The sequence below is a fragment of the Octopus bimaculoides genome, chromosome 24 (genome assembly GCF_046866305.1).
Source record: "Octopus bimaculoides isolate indiv1 chromosome 24, ASM4686630v1, whole genome shotgun sequence".
NCBI classification, from domain to species: domain Eukaryota; kingdom Metazoa; phylum Mollusca; class Cephalopoda; order Octopoda; family Octopodidae; genus Octopus; species Octopus bimaculoides.
In genome coordinates this window covers 21,317,767-21,331,909 of record NC_142951.1, presented here as the reverse complement: position 1 = coordinate 21,331,909, position 14,143 = coordinate 21,317,767, and positions in this window count along the sequence as shown.

The following is a 14,143-nucleotide window of genomic DNA, read 5'->3' as shown; positions in this document are numbered from 1 at the left end:
ATGTGTTTTTGGTAATTTCTGGTGGGGAGGCTCTGGTCTTGTGCAGCAATTAAAAATCCTTCAGTCTCTGCTTTGAGTCCTGAGCTTCTCAGCCATTGCTGGGATTTTTCTCTGTCTATTTCTTTCGCATTTAGTTTAGCCCAGTATTTACCATGTAGGGGCTTTTCTTGCCATCGTTTTATCATGGTCCGTTGTTGTTCTAGCTTTAGTTTGGATTTCATTTGTTTTATAGCTTTTGTTGTTTCTTCTTCTTCTTCTTCTTCTTCTTCTTCGTATTTGTTAGGTAGATTGATTTCTTGTTTGTATTTGTCAGCTTCCTTAAATACTGAAAACAGTTTTTTGTTTTGCTCGTGTTTTGTGGCTATTTGTATTAGCTTCCCTTGCTTCTGGAGTAGGTATTTTTGCAGTCCTATGGTGGTTATTTTATAATAGTTTTCTAGCTGTATAAGACCCCTGCCACCTTCTGTGCGTTGTATATATAGCCTTTCTATGTCAGATTTTGGGTGGTGCATCCTATATCCTGTCATTATTTTTCTTGTTTTCCTGTCTATTTTACATAGTTCGTTTAGTGTCCAGTTAAGGATGTTGTAGCTGTAGCTTATAACTGGGACAGCTAAAGTGTTGATACCCATTATCTTGTTTTTAGCATTGAGCTCTGTTTTTAGTATTGATCTAACTCGTCTATAGTACTCTTTCTTTATTTTTTCTTTCATTTGTGTATGTTGTATCCTATCTAGTTCATTGACTCCTAAATACTTATATGGTTGGCTTTCGTCTAGTTCTCTTATTTTATTATTATTATTATTATTATTATTATTATTATTATTATTATTATTATTATTATTATTATTATTATTATTAATAATAATAAATAATAACAGCAATAATAAAGTGGCCAGAAAGCATTAAAGCCAAAAGGGCAAATTTATAAATTTATCATTTATTATTAATTATAATTGAGGGTACACAAAGTACCAGTGTTGCTAGAAATAAGAGTTGAAAAATACTCATATAAGCCACCATTTCATTGAAAATACAAGTAGTCAAAAATTGAGGGACAAGCAAAATTTAACTTACCATTGCAGCTGAAATGGTCAGTTAAATTTTGCTCGTCCCTTGATTTTCATCAGTCTGTTGTATTTTCAGTGAAATGGTGGCTTATTTTAGTATTTTTCAACTCTTATTTTTAACAACACTGGTACTTCACGTACCCGAAGGGCCTTAGAGTCAACCTACCTAAAACGAAAGTCCTAATAAGTAGGAAGGTAGACAAAACACAAACCCCTTCAGGTAGATGGCCCTGCTCGATCTGTAGAAAAGGCATAGGTAAAAATTCCATGAGCTATAGACACATAAGAAGTGCAACAATATCAAAGGAAGGTTAACTAGCAAGATAGTTTTTGTATGTGGCAGATGCTCAGGAGCAATAAACACTGAAAATGTGCAGAAAACAACCTTTGCCACACTCCAGGGAGAAAGACTAGATGTAATTGATAGCTTCTGCTATCTAGGTGACCAAGTTTGTAGCAGGGGAGGGTGCGCTGAAAGTGTAGCTGCTAGAATAAGAATAGCCTAGGCAAAGTTCAGAGAGCTCTTACCTCTGCTGGTGACAAAGGGTCTCTCTCTCAGAGTAAAAGGCAGACTGTATGATGCATGTGTACAAACCGCCATGCTACATGGCAGTGAAATATGGGCCATGACTGCTGAGGACATGCATAATCTCACAAGAAATGAAGCCAGTATGCTCCGATGGATGTGTAATGTCAGTGTGCATACCCGACAGAGTGTAAGTATCTTGAGAGAAAAGTTGAACCTAAGAAGCATCAGTTGTGGTGTGCAAGAGAGACGATTGCGCTGGTATGGACATGTGGCGAGAATGGAAAATGATAGCTGTGTGAAAAGTGCCACACCATAACGGTTGAGGGAACCTGTGGAAGAGGTAGACCCAGGAAGAGGTGGGATGAGGTGATGAAGCACGACATTCGAACATTAGGCCTCACCGAGGCAATGACTTGTGACTGAGACCTTTGGAAATATGCTGTGCATGAGAAGACCCAGCAAGCCAAGTCAGACCATAACCTGTGGCCTATGCCAGTGGTGTAACCAGCCCACTTATGTGTACCTTTCCTTCATTGGACACTAAACTTCGCTTGCGAAGACCTGTTGAGGCAAGTGAAATCGAAATTGACTGTCACCCATGCCAATGTCTCCTTCATTGGACACTAAACTCGGCTTGTGAAGACCTGTTGGAGCAAGTGAAAGCGAAATCGTGATGGCACCTGTACCAGTGGAGTGCTAAGAGTACCGTCCAAGTGTGATCATTGCCAGAGCAGCTGTCTGGCTTCCATGCCAATGGTGCATAAATAGCACCATTAGAGCGTGATCGTTACCAGCGTCGCCTTCCTGGTACTTGTGCCAGTTGCACGTGAAAAGACTTTCGAGTGAGGTCATTGCCAGTGCCGCTGGACTGGCTCCTGTGCAGGTGGCACATAAAATACACCATTTTGAGTATGGCCGTTGCCAGTACTGACTGGCCTTTGTGCCGGTGGCACATAAAAGCACCCACTACACTCTTGGAGTGGTTGGCGTTAGGAAGGGCATCCAACTGTAGAAACTCTGCCAAATCAGATTGGAGCCTGGTGTAGCCATCTGGTTCGCCAGTCCTCAGTCAAATTGTCCATCCCATGCTAGCATGGAAAGCGGACGTTAAACGATGATGATGATGATGGTGATATATATATATATATATATATATATATATATATGTATGTATGCATGTATGTATGTATATGCACATGTATATATTAATATATATATATACATATATACACACACATATATATATGAGATGTATGAATGTGTAGATGTGAGTGTGTTATTGGTTGTATGGGAGGGTGGGTGTGTGTGTATGTAGGCATGTGTGGATGTGTGTGCATTAATGCTTGCTACATACGCATGTACACACGAACACATTTAGGGTGTGAATGTGTGCAAGTGTATATATATATATAGAGAGAGATATGTACATTCTTGCATTTGTGTCAAAATAAGAGTGCAAATGTACATGTGTACATGAGTGCATGTCTGGAAGGGCATATGTGGGTGTGCCTGTATGTGGGTGTATGTGTATGAATGTGTGTGTGTGTGTGGGGGGGGTATATATGTTTTTGTTATTTATGTTTGCAGGTGTGCTAGTGTGGGTGGATAAGGAGGTGTATGCTAGTGTAGTTGTACGTGCAATATGAGTGTCAGTGTGTGTGTGTGTGTGTGTGTTTGAGAGTGTGTGTGTATGTGTACACCTAGAAGAGCATATATGGGTACATATATACTCTTTCACACACCCATAAATGCTCTTCCAGATGTAGAGACACACACATACACACACAACCACAAACACAAACATGCACACACACACATGCACATACACACATGCACACACGCTCTCACACACCTCCACACACTCACATGCATGCACACACACAACTAGTCTAGTATACATCACCCCACCCACACATTAATACCACAAGCACACCTGCAAATGTGCTCTCGTCTTCACTCTTGTGGCTGAATCGCTACCAGAATTAGCAAAGAAATTTTCAAGTGTGGAAGCAAGGTCTGGAATCAAAGGGCCTTAGAGTTATTTGGATGTTTGGAAAATAATGGCCGATTTTAAAAATAAACCTATATTCTTGAAAAATTGAACTGATTCAAAGGTTTGATTATTCAAAATATGTCCCTTGAATAGCTATGCATTTCTCCCATCAATTAACAAAATCATTCATGTCTCTTCGATAAAGATTCAAAGGTTTTGATGCCAAGAAATCCTGAAATCAGTTTCAACCTCAGTTTTGGAATGGAAGATGTTTTTTGCCTTAAAAAAAGTGTCTAGATGCTTGAAAAAGTTGTAGTTGATGGGTGAAAGATCAGGAGAATATGAAGGATGTGGTAAAGTTCTGTATCCGAAGTCTGTGAGCTTCTGCAGTGTCATCCTGGAAACATGCAGTCGAGCATTGTTGTGGAGCAGAATTAGACCACATCGATTAATAAGTGCAGGTCTCAAGTGAACATGCATTTCTTAGAGACACCAAGCATATGAAACATTTCACTGACACTTTGTTGTGGGTTTTGTTTGTTGTTTTCAAATGTTGATCATCAAGGGTGGATGGACGTCCTCTAGATTCTTGATCTTCAAGGCTCTCATCCTCACTACGGAATCTCTCAAACCACTATCTTTCTGTCCAATCACTACTGGACTCTTCACCCCATGTTCTACTGATACTGGTGGCTGTTTGGAAAGCATTATTTCAAAGCTTGAATTCATGCAAAAAAAGTAAATGCATTTCTTATTTTTTCATGTTTGAAATTTAGGGTTTCTATACTTCAAAATCATATTCTGAAAGAAATCAATAAAAGTTTATTAAAGAGTACACATCGTTTATTAAATATGTAAAATTTCGTCTAAAACACTACAAAAATAACATCTTAAAAATCGAATTTGAAAAAAATGTTTTTGAAAAAAATGTTTTTGAAAAAAATGTTTTTGAAAAATCGGACAGTATTTTCCGAACAACCTATAATAATTTAGCAAAGACCAAAGACCTAGTAAACAGAAAAGCAGACAAATCACCAGTCCCTTCAGAGAGATGATCCTGCTTGATATATAGAAAAGGTGAATGTAGAAATTTCATATGGTGTACTTGGTGCAAGTTATGGACACATAAGCAGTATCAGAGGAAGGTTAACAGAGAGAATAATAGATGTGCAAGTACAATAAACACCAAGAATGTACAGAGAATAGACTTCCTCAAATGTCCAAATGGATCCATTTCATTGGCCCAGGACTGAGCCAACGAAAGGGGACATGACAAGCCTCAACAACCTTAAGCAGCACATCAAGAGGACCCAGCCAACCAAGTTTATGCAGTTTGAGAAGGTCAAGGTAGGCTCATCTTGTGGAAGAGCCAAGAAGAGGTTTTCTTCTGGTTCCAACAGCGGCAACAGCACTTCAGAATTATTGAGTCTGTTTTCACCACCCTCTTGCAAGAAAGCATGCCAGCAAACCATTGCTGATTTCTTTGGCAATCACTGCTACTAGCAGTGACATACCCCAGGTTGCTGTGGATCAAAGGACTGTGGTCCTGTTTGTAGCCAACTTACTGCCACTCCATATTGCAGAGTCTGACATGTTCAAAAGGCTAATCAAGATGCTGAACCCCAGCAAGAGCTCCATGTCGAGGAAGACACTGGGCAAGTGAATCATTAAGTGATATTCTCTGGCAAAGCAAAGGAGCAAAGGCAACATGCTCAGTCACTTCTATACATTGAAAGAGGTAGTTAAATTCTTTATGAATGTTAGAATTAAATAATCAAAACTAGTTCCATGTTTTGTCATTTTTAACTGATATCACTAGCTGTTTAAACGATTTAAGAGCAGTGGTTGTGTTTGGAATTCAGATTTATGAAAAAGAGCAGAAAATATATGTGAAAGAAAGCACACCAACCTAAACCAAGACCCCATCCAGCAACAATGCGCTTCTTACTGGATGCACTGTGACCCACCTTCTTCTCCCATGTGATATCCTAGTTATCATCGTCAACAGCAGACAAATATTATTATTATTATAAACGATGATTATCATCATCATCATCATCATCATCATTATTATTATTATTATTATTATTATTATTATTATTATTATTATTCAGGCAGCAAGTTGGCAGAGTCGTTAGCATGCCAAGCGAAATGCTTAGCGATATTTCATCCATCTTCACATTCTGAGTTCAAATTCCACTGAGGTTGACTTTGCCTTTCATCCTTTTGGGGTTATAAATTAAGTACCAGTGGAACATTGGGGATCAATGTATTTGACTAGTCCCCTCCCCCAAAATTTCAGGCCTTATGCTCATAGTAGAAAGGATTTTATTATTATTATTATTATTGTTATTATTATTATTATTATTATTATTAAGATGAAGAGTGCGATTCGATTGTATAGATGTTTTATTCGTTGAACAATATTTCGACAGTACGTCTGTCTTTGTCAAGTTCAAAACAAAAGGTGATTAAAAATTAAAAATTTCAGAAATCTAAATGTAAACTATGAACGAGAGTAACCAGCGTCCATACGTTGATATGTAATGTGGGGAATTGACAGCAAACAACACCAAAACGAACCTTTGTTCTGGGAATATGTGAAGAAGCCCAGATTTGATTTCATAGTGGACTGTAAGCAAATGACATCATGAGAAAATAGAAAAAGGAAGACGACAGAAAAAAAGGAAAGAAAAAGAGAGAAAGAAGAATATTCAATCAAACAGTTTTGAATAAATTTGATGATATATTGAAATATTGTTCAACGAATAAAACATTTATACAATCGAATCACACTCTTCGTCTTGACTATTTACTTTCGCAAAGAGTTACGTCAATCCTTTTAAAAATATTATTATTATTATATTTATTATTATTATTATTATTATTATTATTATTATTATTATTATTATTATTATTATTATTATTTATTATTATTATTATTATTTATTATTATTATTATTATTATTATTATTATTATTATTATTATTATTAGGGCAGTGGGCTGGCACAATCATTAGCATGCTGGGCAAAATACTTCACAGCATTTCCCACTGTGTGGCACCTCGAGCAAATGCCTTCTACTTCTACTATAACCATGGGCTGACCAAAGCCTTGTGAGTTGATTTGACAAATGGAAACTGAAAAGAATCCAAGTGTGTGTTTATATGAATGATTTATTTCTCTCACTTATTTGTCATAAACAATGGCTTTTTCTCATGATGTCATTTGCTTACAGTCCACTATGAAAGCAAATCTGGGCTTCTTCACATATTCCCAGAACAAAGGTTCGTTTTGGTGTTGTTTGCTGTCAATTCCCCACATTAAAATTTACAGGCTATTAGTTGTGCGCTAGATTGGGAGATTAATATCTCACTTTGCTCCAACATAATCTCATTTGATTTATGGATGAAAAAGATGTTAAAACAATTTAAAATGAAACACACACATACATACATATCTTTTTATCTTTTACTTCATTAAACTGTGGCCATGCTGGGGTACTGCTTTGAGGAATTTTAATCAAATGAATCAACCCCAGTACTTATTTCCTTTTTAAGCCTGGCCTTTATTTCATCGGTCTCTTTTGCTGAACCACTAAGTTACAGGGACATAAACTCATCAACACCAGTCAAGCGGTGATGGGGGACAAACACAGACAAAACACACACACACGCATACACACACACACACACACACACACACACACACACACACATACACACAACAGGCTACTTTCAGTTTCTATTTCTTTATTGCCCACAAGGGACTAAACATAGAGGGGACAAACAAGGACAGACAAAGGGATTAAGTCAATTGCATCGACCCCAGTGCGTAACTGGTACTTAATTTATCGATTCTGAAAGGATGGAAGGCAAAATCGACCTCGGCGAAATTTGAACTCAGAACGTAACGGCAGATGAAATACCGCTAAGCATTTAGCTGGGTGTGCTAACGTTTCTGCCAGCTCGCCGCCTTCTTTCAGTTTCTGTCTACCAAATCCACTCACAAGGCTTTGGTTGGCCCAAGGCTATAGCAGAAGACACTTGCCCAAAGTGCCAAACAGTAGGACTGAACTTGGAACCATGTTGTTGAGAAGCAAGCTTCTTACCACACCACCATACCTGCACCTATATATTTCACTTATCCCTTTTTTTTCCTTCTTTTATTACTTTCTTAAGACATTGCACCTGTTACATAACCTCAAGACTTTTCCCTAGTGTTTTCACTTCACTACTTTTTATATATGTATATTTTTTAACTATTTATACTTTTTTTTAATATCAGGGTTTCTTCATAAATACCACATTCCTCTTACCTTCCCTTTCATCTCACTCTGGTACCTGCCACACCCTTTTCCTTTCCACACCTTCCTCTCATGCAATATGATTACACCTACATATCCTCCTCCCACGCTATCCCATGCCACTACACCCCTAAACTTGCACACATTCACACACCCACAGACACACACAGACCTACACATACCTGCCTATGTTAGCAACTAAACACACAAAAATTTAGTCTTTATGATCTGCTTATGCTCAGAGTTAAAATCTCACCTGGGTTGATATTATATTTGCGTCAAAAGAAAGTTGCTCAAAAGAATACCAGCTATACACAAAGGAACATTTTATTCAAGTAACTATAGCCTCACTTTTTCTTGTCTTTGACAGCTTGCTAATTCAAGAAATCAATAGTTTATATAGAAAAGGTGAGAAAGGAAAAAATACTTGAGATATTCTTGAAAGATGACAAAAGAACTATGCAAGTAACTCTGGGAAAATGTTTAGCTGACAAATGTGGTTGGAAAGAATGGTACATTTTGATTTCTTCAGATTTTTCAGTGTAGAGCAAGAATACTATTTCACTCAACTAACGCAGTTAATATTATGTTTTGTAGACATGAACAAAGAAACATAAACAAAGAGACCACCAAACAAATCTGGCATGAACTCATAGACTTCATAGAGCAGACCATTCACCCTGAGTAATTTGTGACTTGTACAATCACTCGTCATCTCCCGTTTGTCAGCAGCCATTGTTGGCTTTTTGCAAAACCTTGCATCTGTTGCTGTGACAGACTGTTGAGGTACGAATTAAAGTCCCCTATCATTGCCAATCTATGGCCATCCCTAAACAGTCATGTAAAGTGTTGCTGGAAAGCTGCACACATCTGCTTGGAACCATGCAGTGGTTTTGTTTCCACATCATGTCTCCACCATTCATGTGTATCAGATAGCTTTAGTTACTTCCATGTTTGAGCATTTGAGCCTTAGCTCTGATGACACAGCATTTGCATTTTACCTCGAAAAAACAGTCAGGGGCCATTCTTGTTGCTGGCATGCTGGTTTTAATGACTTTATTAATCACCTCTGCTAGGTTATTAACTAGTTCTCCCTCTAATCTATGTCTTTCTATTTCTAGCTCTTTGTTAAACACTATTGACTCAACTCTAATTGCCCTCTTCAAGATGTCCTGCCACTGGTTGTTGATGACTGCCCCTATTAACTGCCGCTCAACTAGTTCCCTAATCTGGTCCATATTGTCTTTGTGTGCTAGTAAGGATGCATTCAACTTCCAGTAACCAGGCCCTTGTCTACTTGTCCTACCTCATCCAACCGAGCAGATCACAAATTTGTGGTCTGTATAGTCAACTAGTTTGAACTGTGGACACTCTGTGCTGTCCCTAACTGCAATCTAACAAATACTCTCTCTAGATACATTCTAAATGACCCACTGTGGCACATCAGGGAAATCTAGTCAGTACCTGAGACAGTTATAAATTTCTGAACAAGTTTCGAGGCTTTTTGCACCCTCTTCTGCTAGCCCCATATAGTCATTTTGTCCATCTAAAAATATGATTTCAGAACCCCACCCCACCCCACCACCACCACAAGTACAAAAGAATGAGATGTTCTGAGAAAAGTCTCTCGACACCCGAATAGAACAGGCTGACCTGCATAGAGCCAACAGTCTGAATGCACCACCTTTCCTGCTGTTCACATCCAGGACCACTAGCTTACCATCTGGGCCCAGGAAGATTGCTTGTATATCAAAGTTCAAGGATTTCCAGAATAGTACTGACACTCCACCCTCCAAGCCTAACAGACAGCAAGATGAGAAAAACCTTGTGATCATTGAAAATAGGTATCAAGGAGTGCGCTCCAGAAATCCTTGTCTCACTATTGGCTGCTACATTTATATCCAGTGACCTGAGATTATTGAGCTACTGACCCAGCTTCTAAACTTTAATAAACATTTGTTGGAGCATTTACCAAAATACTCCAATGTCCTGATGATATTTTTCTTTTCAGACAAGATATGTACAAGAATTAGTCTATATAAGTAATCTGTCTGAGGGTATTTTCAAGAGAAATTTGGTGAAACCCTCCTTACTTATCGGAATGTTTTTGTTTTGATTTCTTCCTCAATCAATTTGATGCTGCAGTTCTGAACAACAGTTAAGTCGAATAGCAGTTATAGTTGATTTCTATATTTCCATCATGTCACATCATCTTCAATTTGGAGCAACTTCTATTTCTTCTTATCTCTGACAAACGCATTTTGGGGTGATTTCATCAGAACTTCATCTCCTGATGAGATGGGGCCTTTGACTTCATGAGACCTGAATCAGAGGAAAGAGGTGGGTGTATGTTTGTTTTAGTGTTCCCACAAGTTATATGAGAAAGGACTGCTTTAGGAAGAGTTGGTAGTAATGGTGGAGGGCATTACACTTTCAGCTGTCTTGAAGAATTTCTAGTCTAAGGAATCAGCCCAGTACTTTTTTTTTAGCCTGGTATAGCTGCATAGCTGCAGTCTAATGACTGAAACAAGTAAAAAAAAAAAATTTATTTATCCATGTATGTATGTATGTATGTATGTATGTATGTACGCATGTATGTATGTATGTATGTATGTATTATGCATGTATGTATGTATTATGTATGTATGTATGCATGCATGTATGTAAAGGCAGCTAGCTGGCAGAATCGTTAGCATGCCAGGCGAAATGCTTAGCGATATTTCATGTCTTTACATTCTGAGTTCAAAGCACACGGATTGTATAGCGAATGGGGAAAGCTTGATCTGCAATGTTTACAGTCGTATATGCTTGTCAAGAGCAGGGCTCATTACCCACCAAAGGAACTGCAAATGCAAAATATAAGTTAGTCCTAGAGCGCACGGTGTTCCTGAAGGTCAGCAATGGTCTTCCTTGGTCACGAGTGGACGGCCATCATGTATGTATTATGTATGTATGTATGCATGCATGCATGTATGTAAAGGTGGTGACATGGCAGAATTGTTAGCATGCCAGGTGAAATGCTTAGCGATATTTCATCTGTCTTTACGTTCTGAGATCAAATTCCACTGACGTCGACTTTGCCTTTCATCCTTTCGGGGTCAATAAATTAAGTATCAGTTACACATTGGGGTCGATGTAATCGACTTAAACCCTTTGTCTGTCCTTGTTTGTCCCTTCTATGTTTAGCCCTCTGTGGGCAATAAAGAAATATGTATGTATCTAACTATCTATCTGTCTATCATATACATGCAGAGGTAGGCAATTTTGTTGTTCATAATGTCAAGATTGGTGGGGAGTAAATCAGTTAAGTACCAGATGTGTATTGAGGATTATATTCCAGTGACTTTAGCTTCTTGCTTGTCTGCTGATTCAGGAAATCAATAGTTTATACAGAAAAATGGTTAGAAAGGAAAAGCGCAGATAATTCTAAAATAATACGCAATAATAGAAGTATAAATGTGACTATGGGAAAATGCTTAGCTGACAAATAGAATTGTAAAGAATGATATACCTTGATTTCTTTATATTTTCAGTGTGGGAGAGGCTTGAGGTGTTTGGTTATATTGATTGCTTAATTGTTGTGTATGTAAATGAAACAAGACATTTCAAAGAAATCTTATTTGCAGGCACCATTCACAAGGCAGAACAAAACATCTCAGTCAATCACCGACATGAGGCAATGAGGGAGCCTCTATAAGGTTGTTGACAGTGCTAGAAATAATAGCCAAATCTCCCTCAAATCACATCATGTCATCTTGAAAAAGAGGACAGATATTGTGGGACTGGGTTCTTTGCACACCACACACACACACACACACACAGACATGCACACACACACACACTCACACACACACACACACACACACACACACACACACACACACATATCATCATCAGGTGTAGCTGTGTGGTAAGAAACTTACTTCCCAACAACATGGTTACAGGTTCAGTCCTACTTTGGGCAAGTGTCTTCTACTATAGCCTTGGGCCGACCAAAGCCTTGTGAGTGGATTTGGTAGACGGAAACTGAAAGAAGCCCGTTGTGTGTGTGTGTGTGTGTGTGTGTGTGTGTGTGTGTGTGTGTGAATGTATGTGCATATGTGTGTGTCTGTATGAGTGTTTGTGCTTGTGCTTGTCCCTCACCATCACTTGACAACTGACATTGGTGTATTTACTTCCTTGTAACTTAGCAGTTTGGCAAAAGAGGCGATACAATAAGTAACAGGTTTAAAAAAATTAAGTATTGAGGTTGATTCATTTGCCTAAAAATTCCTCAAACTGGTGCCCCAGCATGGCCACAGTCTACTGATTGAAACAAGTAAAAGATAAAAGAACAGTCATCATTTAACTCTTGCTTCCTGTACTGACACAGGATTTCAGTCATTCCTCATTGGGAGCCACTGCTTTGATGGACTGATGTTCATGCATTTCATTTGCTTTTTGTTTCTGTAGCTCATTATTTTATTGTTAACCACTTTACAGTGTGAACAGGGTACATTTCTGTGGCAGTGGTACTAGAGAGGTTGTCTTGTTCATCACTTATAGTGAGTGTAGTGGGGTTGTGAGGTTTTCGATTCTTATGCAAACTTGGAATTGGGCTTGTCTTGTACACAGTAAATGTAGGGAGTACTTTGGAATTTGTGTAGAGTGAGCTGAGGAATAAAAAAGAGAGTAAGAAATGGGTTGGTGAGTGAGGTAAGTGTGTCAAGACTACTCAAGAACTAGGGTGTGTACATTTGCTCAGATGACTAAAGAGGGGCATATGAGAAAGGATCATATGGGATGGGGGAAAGGTCCAAGAGTATTATGAGAAAGGCAGGGTTATTGAGATGGAGTTGGGAAGAGCATTAGCAGAGGTGGCCAGAGGTAAGGTTAGGTGAGATAACACTGTGTAACACGAATTTTGTTCTTGGGTAGCAACTGTTATTTCCTGTTTGCTTATCCCTAGAAAGTATGTAAAATGGCTAACATTTCCTTCAAACTTTACTTTTGTTATATTCATTCAAACCCATAAGAATCCCTCTCAACACATGGCTGTGATGCTCTCCCACTACTCCAACTCATGATCACTGATGCTCATATTCTTAGCCACTAAGGGACATGCTCAAGTGGTTAAGGTCAGGCAAATGACAAGCAAATCTGTAGTATTGAGTAGAATATTTGCTATAATGATATTTCTGCTTCAGCATCTCAGCACAAAATCTATCTGACATGTAATGGAAAATAGGTCAGTTTCAAAACATTGGTGTCCAGGTCAGAAAATCAAAGTTTGAAGGGAATAGTAGTCATTTCCTTTGATTTCTAGACAGAAGCAAATAAGAAATAACATTTACTAACCAAAGACAAAAAAAAAACGAAAATTTTGTTGCACAGCATAATAGAAGCAGTTCAGACAAGAAAAGGCAAGGGCTGGTAGCACAGAAAGGGTGAAAGGAAGATTGTATGATCCACGTATGCGAACAGCAATGCTAAGTGGTAGTGAGATGTGAGCCCAGAATGCAGAAAATATGTAAAGACTAGAGAGGAATGAGGCTAGTATGTTCTGCTGGATGTACAGTGTCGGTGTACAATGCACAACAGAGCGCTAGTGCATTGAGAGAAAAGTTAGGCATAAGAGGAATTGAATGCAGTGCACAAAGGAGGAAACTGCTGGTTTGGTCATGTGATGTATATGGATATGGACAGTGGCATAGAGAGGTGTCAATCACTTAAAATGGGTGGAACTTGTGGAAGAAAGAGACCCTAGGAGACATGGGACAAAAGTACTGAAGGCTGATCTCCAAACACTGAGCCTTACTAAGGAGATGGCAAAGGACCAAAACATATGGCACCTTGTTGTATTCAAGAAGACCCATACACTACAGCAGAATTGATATTTGTGCTGACGCCATGTAAAAAAGTACCAGCCCTGATACCATGTAAAAAAGCATTGGTGCTGGTGCCACATGAAAAGTACTCATGCTTTGCAGCATTAAAATCTCTGGTGCTGTTGCCATGTAAAAAGCACCCAGAACACTGTGGAGTAGTTGGCGTTAGACAGCACATCCAGCCATAGAAGCTATGCCAGAGCAGACAGCAGAGCTTGATGCAGCCCCTAGTGTAACTTGCTCCTCCCAAACTGTCCAGCTCATGCCGACATGGAAAACATAATGATGATGATGATGATGATGATGATGACGATGATGATCTATATCTATCTATCTATCTATCTATCTATCATCATCATCATCATCATCGTTTAATGT